This window comes from Rissa tridactyla, chromosome 5, assembly GCF_028500815.1.
Source record: "Rissa tridactyla isolate bRisTri1 chromosome 5, bRisTri1.patW.cur.20221130, whole genome shotgun sequence".
Taxonomy (NCBI): Eukaryota; Metazoa; Chordata; class Aves; order Charadriiformes; family Laridae; genus Rissa; species Rissa tridactyla.
The window spans coordinates 29,551,469-29,570,665 of record NC_071470.1 but is presented as its reverse complement, the minus strand read 5'-3'; the positions used below and the strand labels follow the sequence as shown (position 1 = coordinate 29,570,665).

General features: G+C 41.8%; 1 protein-coding gene across 3 annotated transcripts in view; it reads left to right on the top strand.

Moving 5' to 3' along the window:
- Window positions 1-19,197, top strand: part of AFAP1 (actin filament associated protein 1) — a 119,294-nt gene that overhangs the window by 7,431 nt on the left and 92,666 nt on the right. The window lies entirely within an intron of this gene.

Here is a 19,197-nt window from a genome sequence, read left to right as displayed (position 1 = left end):
CTTGATGAGCACGCAGCAAACCAGCTGGCTGCCTGCTGCTGGCGTAGACCTAACAAAAAGACATCGTTTCAGCCCTGCAAGCAGGGTGGGCTGCAGTGAGGAAATGATAAAATGGCAGGAGTTGAAAATAAGACAGATAACGTCAAAGGCAAAGTCATTAGATAAGGAGAAGTGGGGCTGCTGAGTGTCACCGGGGCGGTGGTGGCCAGCAGCTGAGCTGCAGAGGGGCCACTGTTTGATGCTGTTCGGCTGCTGGGGCTTAGCATAGATCAAACTGAAATAAATTGCCCTTGCGGAGAGTGGGATTTATTCTTGTAAGCCAAGTCCGTGCTAGGGAATAGAGTGAAATACTTACTAGATACAGTCGCTGGCTGTGGGAGGTACAGGCAGAAGAAAAGAAATACCTGAAAATGTTACGAGCTAACTGATTTTCAACTCTTTTAACACACAACATTATCAAAGAATACCCTTTGGAAAATGAGAAGATCTGCTTCTTGGAGGGGGAAAAAAATCATTCAGGCTGAGTAGCTTCTGTGAATATACAGAGCTCTTCTCCTTGCCTGAGCCCTCTGTCTGCACCATGTGTTTGCCATTAGGACCATGCACAGCTTAGGACCATGCAAAGCTGCGAGTCTCCTTGGACAGGGGGTGGTGGGTCCTTCAGGAAGAACCAGGAGAGCTAAAAGGAGATAGAGGCTAGGTCAGGCCACGGCATTTTGTTTTGAGCTTAACAGGAATGAAATCCACCCTGAAGAGTCTTGGGGAAAATTCTGGATGGGGGCCAGCGTGAATAATGCTGAGCGCAGATGGGTGGGACCCCACCTGGTTACAAAAACAATCCTATTTCCAAGGTTAGTTAGTTCTGCTGACAAGTGAGGTCTCATTTAAAAGGAGAAAAAAACAGTTAGAGACCTTAAAAAAAAAAAAAAAACCCAACCCAAAAAACCTAAAAGTCTCTCACTTCAGAAATTAATGAAAACAAGTCCCCAAACATGCAGACAGCTGAAAGCACACACCAAAAACCTCAGATAAACAAAACAAGCGTCCTCTGGGGAATGGAAGAGCTGTTCCCTCTCTGGGAAAGTTTGTCTGTTCCTGTGGCTTGTGAACTTTTCATCTTCTCTGGGACTTTCTGCTGTCCTTGGTTCACTTTTTGCAGTTTCTTGGTCTCCTGCGCTTCTTTCCCTGGAGCTCAGAGGAGTGTTTATGCAAGCGCTCAGCTTTAAATAAATGAATTATCTCATTTGATGGCGGTGAGATTAGTGCTTGGGGTTGTGCCCATGTTTACGCTGCTCTGCTGAGCGGGAGCCCCCGCGGACAGGAGCGGGCTCGGGAGGTGTGTAGATGTGCCCACCCCACAACCACCTTTCTGCCCCCAAAAGGAGCCCTCCCACTGACCTCCACTGCTGCGGCTTGGAGCCACCAAGACACCTTCCTCCTTGTGACAGCCACATCCTCAGCCCGATCCCAGAGCCGATCTGCATCAAACCGTGTCCAACAAGATGCAGCAGTTAATTTTAACCTGACTCAAGTCCCAATTAACCTGACTCAAGCTCCTGGTGACTGCTGTTCCCGTCTGTCTGTCTGCAGTGACAGGGCCTCGCAGCCTCTCAACGCTGCAATTTCCTTCACATCCCTTTGGATCTTCTCCTTTGTTATTGTTTACAAAACGCCGAGCCTAGATTTTGCATGTGTGGAAAATCTTGCTGAGAGCTGTCACCCCTTTGACCTCGTCTTCTCCAGAGTTCGCATTTGTCTGTCCTCTTGCTTATATGGAACTTTTGCAGCTATGTAACTTTTTGAAGTTGTTTGAGTGTAAAAAATGGGCTATACTGAAGGCTTCCCTGTAAACAGTAGCTCTTGTACAACCTAAGGGCAATTACAGGTACCTGCAGGAGGCCCACATGACTGCGTCCCCCAAAGAAACGACTGAAATACTGATTAAATTACAAGGAAAACAAAACCTATCTTGAAGAGGTATGATGTTTGGGGATTTTTAGACTTCTTCAACCCTTTTCAACTCCTTCAGTTTCTTTCTCCTACCACAGTAACATCTTTTTAAGCAATATGGGACTGACTCTGCTGTACTTGCACTGGGGGATTCCTTTCTGGTTTATGCACCTCTACGGGCTCCAAGATCTAAGTGCAAACTCAGATTGCCCTGAAGTTTATTGTGCTTTATGAGAGCAAAGGGTGAAATCTGTCTTTGAGACTTGGGGTCATTTGGGCTAGGTTTCCTGACATACCAGCCCTTGCAAAAAAACAGCTGTTCTAGGGTTGTCATTCTGCCAGCTTTAAAGAAAAACAACCAAATAAAGAAAAAATACTCTGCCAAATAGGGATCAAACCTTAGCTTGGTCTGAGTGTGCTTTAAGTAGTCTCAGTCTTTGTATTTACACTAGTTAAGTTCTCTCCTTTCAGGGAGGTGACTTGGAAGCAATATTTATGGGAGTCCTTTCCCTGTACATCACCGTAGGGAAGGGCTGTTTCCTACTCAGGTCTAAGTGCGTTCCTCTGTGAGTCAGGATCTGCACAACCCAGAGCGAGATCTAAATGTAAATATCTGAAAGTAAAGATACATGAAATGAAGGTACACAGCTTTCCTAGGTGTGACTGCGGAGCTGTTTTTGGCCAGGAGGCATCACCTGGATGGTCCAAGTCACCCGACTAAGCCAGGACCAAAGTAGTCCAGAGACATTATCACAGGAATGTGCCCTTGCTTAAGCTATAGCTTGAGCTATATATATAGCCAAAAAAGCGTGTGCCCTTCTAGCAAGTTATCATCAGTGACTTACAGAGCACTTGGTACCCTAGAGCAGCTCTTTATATGTTAATAACTCATACAAAATTAATGACTTCATGAGATGGGACGGGGAGTGGGAACTGGAAATGGCAGATGCTCAGGGTGCAGAGGGAAGGAGAGAACTGACTTAGTCTGCCTGAATGCTTGAAAGAAACACATAATAAAGTTGTAAGGATTTAGGTGCACTGTTCGTCTCTCTCATCAGCCCTGCTAGTGCCCCAGCACTCCTGAGATTTCGGTCTAAAACTGTAGCCTTCACTTTAATGAAGTGCATAGGAGGAAGAGAAGCGTGTAAGAATCCTATAGCATCGTCTACCACTTTTGCTGTAGTCACCCCTGGTTTATAAGCTTTCATCTTAACTCCTGCAACTCAAGTGAGTTTAGGAACACTCCTAAACTCTGTGATAAACAAGCATTTGTGTACTTTACCCGGGAAACCCAATTTCTGGAATAATGCTAGGTGTTATATCCATAGGACTGTTTGTCACTGTTTGAACTCAGTTTACAGGTGTTAGGTCACCTGCCCCTTCTGCCAAGCAGCCTATGGAGCAAACATCTCACCTGCTGTTTTCAGCCCTGTACTCCTGACGTGAGCAGTGTCACGTAATGCTATATTATTTGCTATTAAAATTACAGACTGCGCTCTTCTCCCAGCGAGCCAGTGGAGAAGAGCCATGCAAGTTATCTCACTGACGTGAGACGTGCTGGGACTCTCCACACATCCATGCACTTTTCTTTGATTGCATTCACGGGGGTCAGCTATAGGGCGTCATGACTGTCCTGGATCAGTTCACTTCATTACAGTAGTCTGCCAAAATAATCCGTCCCCTATTCAGTTCATCTGCACCCAGTGCAATGAAGCAACTAAAAGTATGTGTATAATTCCAGAAGGCTCTTGTCAGCTCTGGGAGGGGTGGAACGAAGCATGGCCCTCTGTGTACCATAGCACTTCACAGGGTGGTTTGGCTACAGTCAATAATAAAGAGCATTTTTGCATAGTTCAGAAAGGTACGAAATAATATTGAGCAACCGTACCCTGTCATAATAGAGTCTGGCAGGGTAGAACTACATGAAAGCAGACAAAGGGCATGACAAAAAGGGTTTTTCCTTGGATTGGAGAAATCATTTTTATCCAAAAGTGTAACTATTGGACACTTCCAGAGGTAAGCCTACCTAGGAAAATGTTAAATTCCTTTTGTCATTGTTTCTGTATTAAAGTGAGAATTTCTTCCCAATGAGATTTTTGTAAGGAGGAAACAGATACACCACATTCACTGGTGGAAGTTGTCCAAAGCTGAAGGGGAAGATGCCTTTTCAAACTGTTAAGAGCAGAATGATAAAAGCCACCTGGAAAAATAAATGTTCAGTGGCTGCTGATTTCACACGTAAAGTGCATTTTCGTATGGAATCGTTATTTATACTGTACTAAACCTAATACAGCATTTAATAATTTTATTCATGTTTTAATTTGGTGTTATAAACAGAGTGATGCCTCTGTCTTCCTGTGCTCAAGAAATAGCATCCGTGCCTACAATGACTCTTCCTCTGCCTGTAGGCAAGTGAATTTTTGTCATTGACTAATAAGAGAAAGATCAGGGACTTGGGACCCTAATAATAGGACTGCTGGGAAATCACTGAACACCAGCAGAGATGTCTTTGAGTGAGAATTTTCATTGTCTGCTGCCATTATCTTGTTTTACATTCAGCTTGTCTGCCGGCTTGTGACTAGAAGCGAAGATTACTAGAATCCGGGCTTTTGAGGATACCATTATTTTCCTTTCTTTATCTGATCACACCATGGAATTATGTCACTGAATTAAAATTCTGACAGTGGCAGACTGTGTGTCCTGGATGATTAAAAGTTTCGTCAGCATAAAGTTGCGTGTTCTTTAATTTAAGGATCAGAGCGCAGCATCTCATCTGTTCCAAGTGTGAGGGCTAAGAAATGGCATTATTAAGCTAGCTAAACAACTGTAAAATGTATATTAAGACTAGCAAAGGGATTGACTTAGTTTTGTGTTGCCCTAGCTTCTTTATCTTCACAGAGGTTTTTTTTTCTACCTTCTTCCTATGTGCACCCATTTTCAGAATCTTTCAAGGCAAGAACTGTGTATTCTGTAAGATAAGTAATGTGTTATCACTCTTTTGCTGTGTTGTTATTGTAGGATTTTTACTAAGATTCTTGTTAGGTCAGATTGCTATCAGTTTCCGGATTAAAAATATGAACTTCTGAAGGGAAAATTTAAAGTGGTGTATTGATTGTGCCTGATAGCTGCTCTTCCAAATACATTTCCAGACGATCATCTGTCAGCATCTACTTCTACAGGGCACTTAACAATGTAGGATGAGCTCAGTCTAACTGCATTGTCCAAAGATGACAATATTTCTGCTGGAAAACATTAAACTGGTTTGTCTCCACAATGAAATCACTTCATTTGTAAATATCCTACCCCATAATAATGATATTAGTTATTATTTATGTTTATGCTTGTTCGCAAGCAAAAGCCTGTGCCATACTGGGGATCTTTTGTACTGAATGGTGCCCTATCCTCTATATAATTGTCTGCTATCCTTTTTTTTTGGCTTGCCTTACTCTGTATTTTATCGAGTACCTGCATCTGTTGTGAATTTTCATGTGAGAGTAGATTATGATAGAGTCAGTATCCTGACAAATTGCTTGAGAAGACAAATGGTGAGAAAGTCCCCCCTTGTAAGAAATGAGACCGAGGTGCTCCAGCATGGTGATTTTCAGTCCAGCAATATGGAGTCTTGCCAATGGGAATTTGTTTGCATCTGATTTCTTATCAACAGAGCATGGGTAGAAATTATGTAGGGGATTTCATTTCAGATTATTTTCAGTCACTGTCCTTCAAGGACAGAATGCAACTCGACGTGCAACCAAAGGCAAAGTGGAGCAGAGGGCAACCAACTTGGACATTGATCGAAGAGGAGAATGCTTTCAAATAGTAACAAGGAGGGAGATATGTGAAATAAATGCATCAATGCTTATCTAGATCAGGTGTAGATGAGTAGTGATGGGATATAGAAGAGTAGTGATGGGATACTTAACTGCCTTATTCAGTGTACTGCGGGGCTGGAGCTAAATCGGCACGGCTGAACTGGTGTTGGTGGGTTTGGAAAAGCAAAGGTACTGAGTGCAGCGCAAACCCTTACCCTGTTTATCTGTGGGACTTGAGAGAATAGGTTTGCTGTTTGTTAAAATGATTTTCATTATGTTTGTGGTGGCTTGTCACATTGGCTGCTCTTGGTACATGGGTGACAGCTACGAGCCAGAAGTGCTTTCTTTCCCTCCTCCCTTCTCTTGGGACAGTGGGATGAAATCTTTCATTCGTACGTCAAATCTGTTATGTTTTTCACACCAGAGTTTTGAGGCTGGGAGAAAAAGACCTGTGATGAGGCTGTGACAGGAGGAAGCCAAAGTTAGAGTGAAATGAGAATGCATTTTTATGAAGTAACGTTACATTTACTAATCTTGAAGATTTAGCATTTGGAAATGTGCTTTCTAACTGAGGAGAAACAGTTTGTTTTAATCTATTCACTTCTAAATTAGGACTCAACTATTGGTACTTGCAAAGCACTGAGAAAAGCACTCACTCAGACCATCTGTATTGGAAAAATGGGAATATGAAGCTAAGTGTCATCATATGTTCACAAGTCCTGCCTGTCCCTGGTGCTTGTAACATGTGCATGCCGAGTGAGCCAGAAACCGAGGAGACTCTGTATGAGTGGCTCCCAGTGGTGCCAGTTCATAGGTACTTCAGAAAATGCAAGTCTAGATATTCCTCCTACTTCTCTTCTCAGTAAAACTGGATAAGGACAGGTAAAAGATGACATAAAAATGATAAGTAATCATAGCACTATTAAATACGTGTATGAAGATAACATATGACTATTTACACAACTTTCTAACTATGTTTAAATGGTTTTACTGTAATGAGAAAGCTCTTTTTCACTTTAGTTTTAGTAAACATGGGATCAGATTTTCAAATTAAAGGCACATGAAAGCTGATAAGCACTAAGGGTGAGATACATCCTGCCAGACTCGAGCCACACACGAGAGACCAGGTCTACAGCCGAGCTTGTTCCCTCTAGACTTCCTTTACAGTCAGGGGATAGAAGGCTGCTTCTCTAGGATGTAATTAATCTGATCCGTTCAAAATGTCTATTTTAGGAAGGCTAAATTTCTCCATTGACTGTGCATTGGGCCTAGGGCAACTAGCTGAGATACAGACGACTATGTTGTAAGCGTCGGCATTTAGTCAGAGGAATGTCACCTCTAAAGCTCAAGTGGTCTGCCTCCCTACTTTCAACCCTATAAAATGAGTAATTCTTCTGAAGTAAAAGAATTTATTCAGGAGGCCTAAAACAAGATGATCGTTCTTTAGCTTTGCACAGATAGGTGGAGTATTTGTACTCTTAATTTAGGTTTACTCAGTGCTTACAAAAAAGTCAGTCACAACGCCTTTGCGGGGCTGCTTCAATGCGTTGAAGGCTCAAGGGACTCAGTGAAGACATCCTTGAAAAGAGACTGGAAACGCAGAAAAGATAACCGAGACAGATTCTTGCAAAATGAGTTTTATGATATAAAATTGTTATCTGTGAATTTCTGAGAATTGCTGTATAATATTAGTTCTCTCTTTTATGAGAGATTTGTCATATTGGTCTCATATAAGATCATTTTCATACCAAATGTCGGTTCATTCAGCTGTGAAAATTTTATTTAGACTGCTGTGCTTGGTGCCGTACTAATTAAGATGTCTCGTGTTTGTGTGACTGAGGTTCTTAAATAGACCAAAAATAATCAGTTTTATTACCACTGTTTAAACTTAGAAAAGAAAAAAATGTGCCATCAAATCACAGAAAAACAAGTTCTGAAAACTGAAAAAGTGAAAAAAACTGGTTGTGCAGTGGCTTGGGAGTCATTAGTTGGAGGTACATGGGAAACTACACCTAGAATTTGGGAGAATTTTGTTGCATGTGTCCTTAGAAAAGGTGCACATTAGAGGCCATAATTTCTGGGAAGGGGAAGCATCTGGGTTTAACCAATAATTTACTAATCCATTGAAACATGTATCCTATGTCTGAGTAATGTCAGGGATTTGGGATTTTGAAAGGAAGTCCAGGGAGAACCAGTGGCTTGAATTTATTACCAAAACGTGATTTTTTTATAAGTATACTTCAGATTTAGACAGGAAGTATAGCTATAGATAATTGAGAAATATGACTTTCTTTAGCAGAAGTACATATATAAAGTATTGTATTGCAAGCTGATCTCCTTAATGGCTATCTGTTAACCAGGCTTGTATTTGTTTTGGTTTTTATTATATACTATATTATATTACATGTTAAATGTATTATATGTATGTGTCATTCTCAGCTAGTTTTGTAGAGCGATAATTTCTATGGAATTTAGTGAGGAATTTTACATAGGGATGTCTAGAGACTGTAAACATGCAACAGTACTCAAATGACTCCAGTAGGAAACGAACACCTATAAAAATAGGGTTTTGCCAATGAGACCCAATCAAGCAAAGTTCTTTACACATGTATGTGTTTGCATTGAAGCCAGTGGAAAAATTCAGAGACTTAAATATGTCTATTAACGCACCAGACGGTGGAATAAAACTGCAGACCCAGAAGAAAAAAGATGGCTGAGGGGGGACCTTATCAACACTTACGAATACTTAAAGGGTGGGTGTCAGGAGGATGGGGCCGGGCTCTTTTCAGTGGTGCCCGGGGACAGGACAAGAGGTAATGGGCACAAACTTGAGCATAGGAAGTTCCACCTAAACATGAGGAGGAACTTCTTTACTGTGAGGGTGGTGGAGCACTGGCACAGGCTGCCCAGAGAGGTGGTGGAGTCTCCAACTCTGGAGACATTCAAAACCCGCCTGGACGCGTTCCTGTGTAACCTGCTCTAGGTGACCCTGCTCTGGCAGGGGGCTTGGACTAGATGATCTCCAGAGGTCCCTTCCAACCCTATGGTTCTATGATTCTGTGAAGATGCAGAGTGTCTTGTGAAGCTCCTTTGTACTGGGGTTAACTTCACCCCTAAGGCAGACAATGTACATAACCCATGTTCTGTATTTCTTTTCCTGTTGACATGTGTTTACTGGCATCGGCCTTTGTCTGACATTTTGTTGGTGTTTAAGTCTTAAAAATAGTTCAAAGACTTAAAAATAGTTTAAGCTATTTTTATAAAGAATGTAGTTCTTCATCACTGCTTCAGGCTGAATAACTGCAGTCTGGCTACGTCTTGCTTGTATTACCTATGGTAGGTGACCTCCCAGAAAGATTCATTACTGTTTGAAATGTGATGATTATTGCTGTATTGTTTTATCTAAATAATTTTTGTTGAAAGAAAGAGATAAGTTAAATATTATTAAGAGCTGTAGAGGTACAGCATTTATTAGAAAGTGCTATTCATAAACACATCACATTCACTCAAGTGTAGACCACCACATGGTGGCTGTTTAGTTTAGGCAAGCGTGCATTTACATGTTCTTTACAGGGGCTTATGATATGCTGAGCAGCTGGAGTTTATGTTAACATTCTGTATTAACCACAAAGGCAAGGTAGAGCTAAATGAGGGCCTCAAACCTTGGTAGAGGTTTCAGTGTTTTCTCTGAAACTGTATCCAGATCCCTAGCAAAACACCAACAGTTGCTACAGATGTTGGTAGAAGGTATCTGTAGTACATATTTACACAATCCTCCTTACCTTACTTATCCAGAGAATTGCTGATATCTCTTACAGATAAAGACCTTAGATCCAACAAAATTTAAAGGGCTGGGCAGGGATTAAGAATTTAAGTGCAAGGAACAACCTTCTGGCGATGTCTCCCTTTCAGCATTGACCTTGATTTGGAAGAAACTGGTTTGTACCTGCAACCATATAGTGTATAGGTGCTTATACCTCTTCACCTCACGAGGTTATTAATAAATAGGGTTTCTTGACTTAAAACTAATTTGAAACTAGTCTTCTCCCCTGAGGGGTAATGAGGTCTGACCTAGTAATCTGGTAAAGTGTATTGCAAGTGTAAGTCTGGAAAAAACCCATATACTGTTCAACAAGCCTACATCAAGAGAGCATAGGCTCTCGTTTCACAAGGTTGGATGCATCTAGATTTTTTTTCTTCAAGCAGCCTCATTTGCTGACCACAAAAATATTTGGGGAGACTTGTTACCAGCTTCTTGTTCGATGGCTAGCTGGTGCCTATCACTCCTCCCCCTTCTGTTGCTATTCCACTCTCAGTGTCCTACAGAATATGTATATATCTATCTATATATACACATGTGCTCATCCCTAGCACTGAGATTCCTGAGTAATGTATATCCCCTGGGTCTTTGCAGTGGACCTGATTCTTTTCCTCTAAATTTAGGGAAGCTTCCTCACTTTTCATGAGTCCGTGATTGAGCTGTTGGGTTTTGCTGGAGAAACGCTAAGTACAGTTAGGTAGCGCTTCCAGCTGATGAATCGTTTCAGCTTGAGCTGTGGGATAGGAAAGACACAGTTACTTAAACTGTGTTAAGAACAGCTGGTCTTATATATGAATGCATTTGTGTGTGTAGTCTCTTGCATTAACACTTCTGCATACTTCTGTATTGCGTAACAAACATTCGTAGATAAGCAACTAGAACTACAATATTGTACATAGCCTGCTGCAGTGGAATTCTGACTGCCTTCAGGAGACATTTCTTCCTGTCATTTCAGATACATTTCCATTTTCTCTTCTATTAGAAGCACCAAAGCTTTCCACCTTTTCCTACTCCATCCTTACAGGGTATGGGTTCTTTTTTTCATTTGGTTGGTGTTTTTTGTTTTTGTTTTTAATTTATTTACTGCATTCATTTTCCATGCTGCTTGTGGATTCCAAAACCTTGCCAGGAGGAACTTTAAAAATGCTGGCTTCTCTTGGTTGTTACATGTCAGCACAAATCAAAATACGTGTCAGCTTTTTTTCCAAGCAATAGTTTTATTAAATCCATCTTACAGTGCGAGAATATGTATGTGTTGTCTATTAGTAGTACTGCCTCTGTAGTGGTTAAGTAATATGTTTGAACCATACTTCTAGGAAAAAAGAATGTAGAAGGAACTATATTGTACTCTATTTCATCTGGAGATGTCCTGAGAGTTAAAATACATCAAAAAATTAAATAAGTCCCCTCAAAATGAAAGACGTGAATAACTGTGTGCATTCCTCCATAATAACGTTTGCTTATCCAGTTTCAGTCTCTTCTGTTTAATTATCAGGTAGAAGCACAAAGTAAAAAGGATAAAACGTAAAGGGTAGGTGTGGTACCCACTGGTTCATTATTTTTGTAAAAAAAAGAAGTCTCTACTGATGTTGTATTTATTGACCTTAAGACAAATTTCAGAAGGGAAAATAAACGATCTCCCTAATGTAAGACATGAAATACTACTGGGCTGTTTTAATTCTCACAGAAATATTCAGAATGAACTTTACTGCTCTGCATGGTTGCTTTGTAGTCTTTAAAAGCACAGAGCTGCATTGTTATCGGAGCAGCTAATGCTTTCCACAGAGATGCAGGATAACACCCCTGCTAGGAATGCACTGCCCCGGGGAAGAGAAAGCTAAATGTGAGCCTACTTGCAGCTATTGCTTTCATTTGAAAATAATTATAACATTTAGGCTATTGGTGACATTGCCTCCAGTAATTTCAGCAGTTCAGAGTGCCTGAGTGTATTTCACATATAATACACAGAAGTATTTTGCATATGTGTTTAATAAATACCATTTTTTACCTTCGTGAGTTTTGTTACGATATGGTCTATGCATCCCAAATTTCTATGTCTGAGTCGTGCATGTTCCAAGAAGCATAGTATACTTGATTCAGTAGGCCTCACACTGCATAACAAAAACATCCTTATTCTTGCTTCCACATAGCTGCTGAGTCCTACACATAAACAAATGAAACCCCACAGGAATAGGGACTCTCCTCTGAGGAGCTCGGGGTGAGCTGCAGCCTTCATGCGTGGCCCAAGTGCCTGACCCGAGAGACAGAGATGTTTTCTCCCACCACTCGCGTACCAGCAGCTGCCAGGCTTCCACCCACAGCAACATGAGGAAAGTCACGTATGTACGTATGTATTTGCGTGTGTGCACATATATACACACACGCATATGGACATATATATCATGGAATCATAGAATGGTTAGAGTGTGAAGGGACCTTAAAGATCATCTAGTTCCAACCCCCCTGCCATGGGCAGGGACACCTCCCACTAGACCAGGTTATTCAAAGCCCCACACTTCCAGGGATGGGACATCCACAGCTTCTCTGGGCATCCTGTTCCAGTGTCTTACTGCCCTCACAGTAAAGAATTTCTTCCTAATCTCTAATCTAAATCTCCCCTCTTTCAGTTTAAAACCGTTACCCCTCATCCTACCACTACATTCCCTGATAAAGAGTCCCTCCCCATCTCTCCTATAGGCCCCCTTTAGGTACTTGAAGGCTGCTGTAAGGTCTCCCTGGAGCCTTCTCTTCTCCAACCTGAACAACCCCAACTCCCTCAGCCTGTCTTCATAGCAGAGGGGCTCCAGCCCTCTGATCATCTTTGTGGCCCTCCTCTGGCCTCCATGTCCTTCTTGTGTTTGGGGCTTCAGAGCTGGATGAATATATATACACATATCTGTAGGACTAGACCATGTGCAGAGGTCTCTTCCAATGTTAATCATTGTGTGCTAGAGACGTAGTTTCACAATAGCTTTAAATCTAAATGTAGGTGCTCGTAAAAGAGACAATGCAACTCTTCCTCCCATTCCTTGCTCTTGCCCTACCTGGCACTATTGGAGGCTCCTGCAGGCATTCAGGGAGCTCTCTGCCCTCCTTTAGCTCCCCCCGTTGCCCAGAAATACACATGTTGGCCCAAAGGAAGGGATGAAAATGAAGGGTCAAAGACAAGATCACTCTCAGCAGCAATCCAGACATATGTTAACTTAAAATGTTTAGAGCAAAAAAAAGCAGAAATAACCATCTTATTTGAAAGACAGAGACATTTGCACACTTGTACATGCTTCTTTCACTTGTACAGACTGTACTGAGACATTCATCTCAGTATCTCAGGAAGGGACTCTCTAGTACTTGTTTTCTCAGAGCATTGGTAACTGATTTTAAGGAGAATATCCAGCCTGGCGTAAGAATCATAGAATTGTAGGGTTGGAAGGGACCTCTGGAGATCATCTAGTCCAACTCCCCTGCCAGAGCAGGGTCACCTAGAGCAGGTTATGCAGGAACGCGTCCAGGCGGGTTTTGAATGTCTCCAGAGTTGGAGACTCCACCACCTCTCTGGGCAGCCTGTGCCAGTGCTCTGCCACCCTCACAGTAAAGAAGTTCCTCCTCATGTTTAGGTGGAACTTCCTATGCTCAAGTTTGTGCCCATTACCTCTTGTCCTGTCCCCGGGCACCACTGAAAAGATCCTGGCCCCATCCTCCTGACACCCACCCTTTAAGTATTCGTAAGTGTTGATAAGATCCCCCCTCAGCCATCTTTTTTCCAGACTGAAGAGACCCAAATCCCTCAGCCTTTCCTCATAAGAGAGGTGTTCCAGTCCCCTAATCATCTTGGTAGCTCTCTGCTGCACCCTCTCCAGCAGTTCCCTGTCCCTCTTGAACCAGGGAGCCCAGAACTGGACACAGTACTCCAGGTGCGGCCTCACCAAGGCAGAGTAGAGGGTGAGGATGACCTCCCTCGACCTGCTGGCCGCACTCTTCTTGATGCACCCCAGGATGCCATTGGCCTTTTTGTCCGCAAGGGCACATTGCTGGCTCACGGTCATCCTGTTGTCCACCAGGACTCCCAGGTCTCTTTCAGCTGAGCTGCTCTCCAGCAGGTCAGCCCCCAACCTGTACTGGTGCATGGGGTTATTCCTCCCCAGGTGCAGCACCCTACACTTGCCCTTATTGAATTTCATACGGTTCCTCTCTGCCCAACTCTCCAGCCTGTCCAGGTCTCTGTATGGTGGCACAGCCTTCTGGTGTGTCAGCCACTCCCCTGGATCGCAGCTTCTCTAATTAGGGAGTAGTTAAGCTGAAAGCACCCCATGAGCATCTTGGAAAGGAAGGAGGGAAGTGGAGAGAGCACCAACAGGAGTTTTTTTATTTATGGTCAATGTACATGTCATCCTCTCACAGAGTATATTATTTATCTGATGCTAATCTAAAAAGGAGGAGATTAATATATTTTGAGTTTAAACTCTTAGTAATGTCAAAATTACCTTTTTCTGACTTTTCTGGGTGTATTACTGGGATGATATGTTACAGCTAGTGTCTAAATAACTGCTACGCCTTGACAAGCATCAGCTGGATTCCATAAGAACGTTATTTCTTCCTACTTAAGCAGCACTCTGCATGATTAGATCTAAATCATGAATGAGAAACACTTATTTCCTGTGAAAATTATATCATGTGACAAACTAACAAGAAAGAAGAGGAAGGTTTTGGGAAAAGATCAGTTACTTGAAGCTCTGTGCAGGCTTCTTTAGTAGTGAGCCTTTCAAACCCTGCTTGATTAAGAGCTCTGGCCTACCCTTTGTGGCCAACTGAAGTTAATACTACCCGTGCACGTCTGAGCTGCTTGTGAATCAGCTGCTGAACTGCTGTGGCTTTTAAATACTAACCAGAAATAGGGATCTTTTGCATTAACATGACTCTTTCAGCCACAGTGGCTCATCAGCTGAAATAAGACCGGTGCAGCTTCCACGTGTGAGGAAGAGGGGAAGCAATATTCTTGGCAATTGTGCCAAGGTATGGCCAAGCCCTAAGAGATCTGTGTCATTCTTTTGAGGTAAGCTGATTTTGAAGGGCCTGTATAGTGTCTCATCTTTTAAATATTCTGCCTCTTTTTCCTCTTGCCTGAACTTTTGTAACAATTGAGGACAGACAGAAAGGAGCCTATAACCTATTACCTCCACTCTGTAATTAGGCTTTGTCATGTGTCCACTTCTTTACAACCTACTAATTTGTCATATCAGCAAAGCGATGTTTCCTCATCATAACCTTTGATCATGAGAGGATAAGGTCAGCTGGGCTATGTATATATTGTCGCTCTTAATACTTCAGACAAACACAGGCTGTTTCTCTGATTAAAATGACATGCAGTAATATCAGGAGGTGATAGATTCTGTTGTGTTCTTTTCCCCAGTGCTGCCACTGTTACTCAAACATTGCTTAAGCAGAAAAGTTGGAAGTCGAGGCTGAAAGCTGTTCCTGGACTCCTAAGCACCTCATTTGTATCATCCATTTGTAATCTTTCCTCTTTCCATCATTCTGCTTCTCATAAAACTGACTTTTATAACATGGAGGAGGAGGATTTAGCAGGTCTTCTCCAAAATCTTGGCATGTGGGAAGGGGTTTCTGAACCTGGAGCACAGCAGTTTCTTCAGACAGCTACCAGCTGGGACGTTTATGGCTCTTTTGTTGTGTTGTCTCATGCCTGGATGACAAAAAGATTTATTATTCTAGGCAATTAGGGTGAGTTTTCCCCACTCATTTTTCATCTTTGGTATGATGAATTTGGTGATGAAACCCTGAAGACTTTTTTTCATGTTTCTTATGCAGAGGCTGAAGGCCAGTGTCACATCCCTGCCTCTCCCCTCCATGTTTTTAAGTAATAGAAGCAATTTAAGGTGAAAGTAAGTGGTATCTTTTGTTTCAGTGCATTACCTATAGCAAGAATAAAACAATTGTATGCACTGCAAGGTGTGTAGATGTGACAACCACATCTTGGCCAAGCCTGAAGGACTGATGTCATGCCTTTGCCAGAAAAACAGGCAAAGATTTTACTGGGACCGTTGTCTGTAAAAGATGTGAAATAATCCTCTGGGCCTAAATAACCTAGACAAGGCCTCAACTGGAGCAGTGTGTGATGTGGGGCAAAGCACGTGGGGGATAATAGGGGCCATTGGAGAGATTTCAGAAGAAACCAACAGGAATAATCAAAGGGCTGGAAGATGAAACACCAGTGAAAGGCTGGTGTTGAGATTTCAGTTGTTTAGCTGAGAGAAAACTGAGGAGAGACACGATAATAGTCTTCAAATAAGTTAAGGCTGCTATGAAGAGAAAGGGAATGTGTTTCCCATGTGTTCTCTGGACAGAACCAGAAAAATGGTCTTAAATCTCAGCACAGGAGATTGATAGTGCACATTATAAACACTCTTTGTTGTGGTAACTATGGTTGAAGGTTGAACTCGATTGCCCCCAGAGGTCAAAGGCTGGACTGACTTCCACCAGGAATGAGATGGGTCTAGCTGAGCTCACCTTGGATGAGAATGACGAACAACATCGCTCCTTTGCTGTTTCTTTAAGCTGTTTGAAGAACTATTTATGTTGTGTGCATTCTCATATTTTTCTAATCCTCTTCCAACCAAAAGATCAATTTTTTTTCTTTTTTAAAAATTACTTTCCTCAGGCTAATGCATAATGATGTCTTAACAAAGTAAACTTAAACACAGTGAAGAACAGTCTTCATGAGGGTAGCTTGGATTTCTAGGCTGTTCTCTTCAGACAATGACCTACCATAATCTGTTTCTCCATCTTAAATAGACTATGATGGTAATACAGTAACTAGCTAATGCAAAATGGTTTTGACGTCTTGGAGAAAGCTTTAACTGCTAAATACCATTGCTTCACTTTCATATCCTTAATTCTGTCTTCTCAGATCACAGTTTCATATTCACCCAAAGCTTTCCCATATAACTTTATATTTGCAGTTATTCTGTTCTTTTTTCTTTTCTTCTTTTATTGTGTTGAAATCGAATTTTGCAATTCTTAGCAAAACTTAAACAGACTTTTCCCCTTGATAGCAGATGCAGGGTTAGTTACTTTGTCGCCTCTTCTTGACAGCAATACCTTCCCTTTCTTTCCCTTCCACTTGCCTCTGAAATGGGCAGAAATTGGAGAAAACCATCTGCTGAAGCTGCTGCCAGTCTGGGACACGCTTACTCTCCCCTTCTTTCAGTTTTTAGTGGCTGGCATTTCTCACTCCCTAATGAGAGCATGTCGTTTTACTGAGTCAGCCCACCACTCATCCTCGTGAGATGCAGCCTCTGAGGGATACGACTTGCAAGAGACAGTCTGTTCAAAGTAACATAGAAGTCCGTGGTGATTAAAGCCTGACTTTTTAGGAGGAAAATAGCCAACTGAGCATTTCAAGGAACGAATGCTGGAGACGCTCCGACTGAGGGGACGTCTCATTCTGGTGTTGTGGTTTGTCCTTTCTCCCTCCTGCCTCGGTTGTCTCATCCTGCTTCCTCTGATTGCTGCCGCTTTGGAAGTGGCTTCAGTACAAAAAATGTTTTCTTTGAAGTAGTGTGGAAATAACATCTCTAAGAAAACATAACCAGCATATGTCCAGCTTTGTTTTTCAGCTATCTGATTCGAATACAGCACCGATATCGGTGGGTTTGCTTCTCTGCTGTAACATGCAAACTTTGAGTGACTTTTATGGTTCAATTACTTTTGGCAGACTTCGGTTCTTCACGTTAGATCCATGCACTTGTATAAACATAACTGGCTTCAAGCTGTGTTAAATATAATCACTTAGCTACAAAAACAAAAAACAGAGATAATGACTAAGATTAAGATTCCACTTTTTATAAACACTTTTGGGCTGAAAATGGTTTGGAGTCGCAATCACAGCCTGCTCACAAGTATTTTCCCCCTTTGGGTCTTTAGCTCTTCTCCTGTTTGTCATCCTCTTTGCCTTTGCTAAAAGTGCATTTTTCCTACTCTGAACCCCTAAGAAACAGACTCTGCCTAAGCTGTGTCTTAAAAAACATGCAGAGACACATGACAACAGGAAATATAAAGCAAAAGCTGAAATATGACACCACCACTCCATGGGGAGAGGAATACTGAATATTAAGTGAAATCCTGAAGTTCCTTGTGTTGCTGCCTAAAACCAGCTTGATAGGAGTGGTGAGCATTGGAAACAAAAAATGTTGTGGAAGGGACACAATCGGCAAAACAATTCAAAGAATACATTTGCCTAATGTTGATGTTTGACAGTAAATGTTTGTTCTGTGGTATGAGTGAAATAAGAAAAAAAGGAAACTAAAAAATAATTTTAAAAAATCAGTTTGCAGGCAAAAAAAACCCCACCTAAGTGGTGGGACAGAAGAGATTGCAGTTTTTATTTTTAAAGAGGATCTTGGGAGGTTTGTTAAAAACACCTCCCTTCTACACAGTCCTCCAAAGCAATGGATCACTTAAAGTTTGTTTGAAAGTTTAAAAAATTACCCAAACGTAAAAACCAAACCACCAAACCCCTCTGCTTTTTTGAAAACTGACACTAAAAGCATGGAAATGTTTTTCCTTACAAATGAGGTCAAAACAGCCTCATCACTCCCCCGGCACTGCCCAAACTTGAACTCTCTAAAAGACAGACACATCCTGAAATTCAGAAAACTCTGTTGCACATTACACGAACATCAGAAGCTGTAGTAAGAATTTAACTTGCTTTATATCTGTCCTTGTAATTCCAGCCTATAGTTTAGACAAAAAAAAAATACCTGTGCCAAACTAATATTAAGCCTTGTGTTACCGCTGATGAAGCTGCAACTCTGGGACTACTTGGACTCTGGGAAGGCGGGATGGACATGAATTAGCTGCTGCTGCCTCTGCTGACTTCACTCCTGCACTTACCCGGGTGTGAAGGTGTCTAGTGCACTTCCCAAACTTGCTTTAAAACCTTTGAATGGAGCTTGGTGCTGCTTTCAGTACAGGCAAGCAGGTTGATGTGAGCAGATAGATAAACTAATAGATGAGAGGGTCGTTGCTGTGGGCTGTTATTCTTCCCGCTTCCCAGCGAGGATGGGGGACAAGCTACAGACAAGTAGTTATTCTTCTTGTGCATTCCCAAAATTTCCTATGTGTGCCTGAAAGGACATGGTGAACCTATTGAGATATGCTCCCAGAAGCTCTTTCAAAACTCATCTGGAAAGGCAAGAGTTATCGTATGTATGTATGTCTTATGTATGTGATGGACCTCTCACACCTGAACTGGGCTAGTTTATTAAACAGTAAAGCAGATGTTCTTGCAGATAGCTAAGTATGAATTTCATGATGATTGGTTAATTATATGGAATTGATTAACTACTGAACAGCCTCTGAAGATCTGTTTAAACTGAAAAAAAATTAAAGAACTTTACTGAAACATTGAGTAAGGATTTAAAAACATACTTCAGGATCCTTTCTAGCTCTTTGTTCACCCTGGGTATAAATCCAATTTTAAGTTACATTATTATCTTCTTAAAGGATAAAAATACTCTGAATTTCATAGTAATATAGCTGAGTATCTGAGAAGTCCAAAGAGTCGTTTTCTCTGTGATCTAATTTGCTCTGTTGACGAAG